Source organism: Rhinopithecus bieti, unplaced genomic scaffold, assembly GCF_001698545.2.
Source record: "Rhinopithecus bieti isolate Rb0 unplaced genomic scaffold, ASM169854v2 scaffold_6902, whole genome shotgun sequence".
NCBI classification, from domain to species: domain Eukaryota; kingdom Metazoa; phylum Chordata; class Mammalia; order Primates; family Cercopithecidae; genus Rhinopithecus; species Rhinopithecus bieti.
The window spans coordinates 11243-14183 of NW_016805183.1; positions in this window are offsets into that span (position 1 = coordinate 11243).

The following is a 2941-nucleotide window of genomic DNA, read 5'->3' on the forward strand; positions in this document are numbered from 1 at the left end:
CGTGTCCCTTTTTTTTTTTTTTTTTTTTTTTTTTTTTTTTTTTTTTTTTTTTTTGTCTCCTGATGGCTGGCAACCTCTTGTCCAATGTCCCTTCCTGCCTGGGGTCAATCAGTATGTCTCCCCACAGCAGTTCCTCTCCTTTTTCACTTTCATTTGCCATTACAAACTTTGTGTTGCCTAGAAATGGAATAAAAAATTTTTAGGCCGAGTGGAGTGGCTCATGCCTATAATCCCGGTACTTTGGGAGGCCGAGGCAGGAGAATCACTTGGACCCGGGAGGCAGAGGTTGCAGACAGTCAACTTCGTGCCACTGCACTTCAGCCTGGGTGACAGAAAAAGACTCCATCTCAAAACACACACAAAAAAATTTTAGAATTGAAAGGTAAGCAGATTCTAGGTGAGAGAGCAAGGAATGTTATAATATTGAAATATTTGTCTTGACTGTGTGATGGGCTAAGTTGTGTCCTCCTAAATTTCTGTTGAAGTCCTAACTCCCAGTGTGACTGTATTTGGAGACAGGACCTACAAAGAAGGAATAAAGGTTAAGTGAGGTCATAAGGGTGGGGCCCTAATCTGGTAAAACCAGTATTCTTATAAGAGGAAGAGACACCAGAGAGCTCTCCCTCTCTCCATGTGTGCATAGAGGAATGGCCATGTGAGGACACAGGGAAAAGGTATGGCCATCTACAAGCCAGGAGGGGAGACCTCATCAGAAACTGACCCTGAGGGCACCTTGATCTTGAACTTCCACCCTCTAGAACTATGAAAAAAATTAATCTCTATTGTTTAAACCACCCTGTCCTTGGTATTCAGTTACTGCAGCATGAACAGACACAGACTACATAGGGAAATATGTTTGTGTTTTGCCTCTGTTTTTTGAAAGGGAGTGGGTGTATTAGTTTGTTTTTATGCTGCTGATAAAGACATACCTGAGACTGGGTAATTTACAAAGGAAAAGAGGTTCGATGGACTCACAGTTCCACGTGGCTGGGGAGGCCTCACAATCATGGTGGAAGGCAAAAGGCACATCTTACATGGCGGCAGGCAAGAGAGAATGAGAACCAAGTGGAAAGGGAAACCCCTTATAAAACCATCAGATCTCATGAGACTTATTCACTACCACAAGACCACAAGAATAGTATGGGGCAATTAATTATCATTTAATTATCTCCCACTGGGTCCCACCCACAGCACATGGGAATTATGGGAGCTACAATTCAAGATGAGATTTGGGTGCGGACATAGCCAAACCATATCAGTGTGGTTGCCAACTTTCAGTATTCTGCTTGTGTTATGTCAGAGTGGAGTTACTGGATAAATAAGAAATTACTTTTAAAAAATTCAAATATAGTATTAGAAAAGAAAAATTAATGGAGATACTTCATTATGTGGCCTACTGAGAAATATTTCCTAAGGTAAAAGTCCAGTAATCTTCATCTGCATACTTGTGCAGTATGTCCTCTTGGTCAATGTAAAGCACAAGTAGCTAGCACACTGATGATACAAATCTAAGCAGAAAAACAATACATTATTATGAAGCCTCTGCAGTAACTGTGTTTTAATTAAACTCTAAATACATTTTACAATCACCACTAGTTTTCCCAATGCACCATCAGAAAATATAACTTTTTTGGTTCTCATTACAAGACCTTCTTGCAGTGGTGCAGAAAGTAAATCCAAGCTTCAAGTACTGTCTGGCAGCTTCGTTTTCTTTTCTTTCCTTTTTGTAAGAGAATATCACCAACTACTCAAAAATAGCTGTGTTGAGATAAATATTAGCCATTCAAATGGGGCCCATCCTCACTGCCATGAATATGCTTTTTGCTATTGTTTAAAAAGAAAAAATAAACAACCAGCTAACTAATGCTAGTCATGCATTACTTATCTCACAAAGAAAACAATTAAAATCTTAATTTTTTTTCTGAATTCTTCTAGATCAGCAATGGCCAACTACAGGTCATGTGCCAAACCCAAATCCAATCACAGCCTGATTTTTTGTAAGGCCTAGACCTAAGAATGGTTTTTACATTTTTAAAGGGTTGCAAAAGAAGAAGAAGGAGGAGGAGGAGAAAGAAGAAGAGACAGAAGCAGTGAAAGCAACAGAGACCTTATGTGGCTGACAGAGCCTAAAATATTTACTATCTGGTCCTTTACAGAAGAAGTTTGCTGGGTGGTAAAATAATATATTGACTTTGGGGTAGCATTACGAATGAAAGTATAATTTATACGAAATCACAAAATCGGGACTGAATGTACAAGGCTCTGCATACATTCATTCCGTTTACAGAATAAATACCAAATAATCAATCTCTACTAAAACAGAGACTGTGAAAAAGTGAAAATATTTGGGAAAAGTGTTTGTGATGAATCTCTGATATATCCCTTCCAATGCAGAAAGTAGGTTGGTGGTTCCAATACCAGGGTAGGAAAGGGGTGCTAGGGGCACAAAGGGTGATAAGTATCCAAAGAGATTAATTGGCTACAATTGGTGGCAAATCAAAACAATTCAATGTTCACTGCAGCACTATTCAACGGACAATTCAGTGGACAATTCAATGTCCACTGCAGCACTATTTACAATAGCAAAGACATGGAATCAACCTAAATGCTAATCAACGACAGATTGGATAAAGAAAACGTGGTACGTATACACCATGTAATACAATGCAGCCATAAAAAAGAACGAGATCATGTCTTTTGCAGGGACATGGATATAGCTGGAGGTCATTATCCTTAGCAAACTAACAGAGGAACAGAAAACCAAATACCACGTGTTCTCAGTTATAAGTGGGAACTAAATGATAAGAACTTAGGAACACAAAGAAAGAAACAACAGACACTGGGGTCTGCTTGACAAGGGAGGGCAGGAGGACGGAGAGGAGCAGGAAAGATAACTGCTGGGTACTGGGCTTAATACCTGGATGTTGAAATAATCTGTACG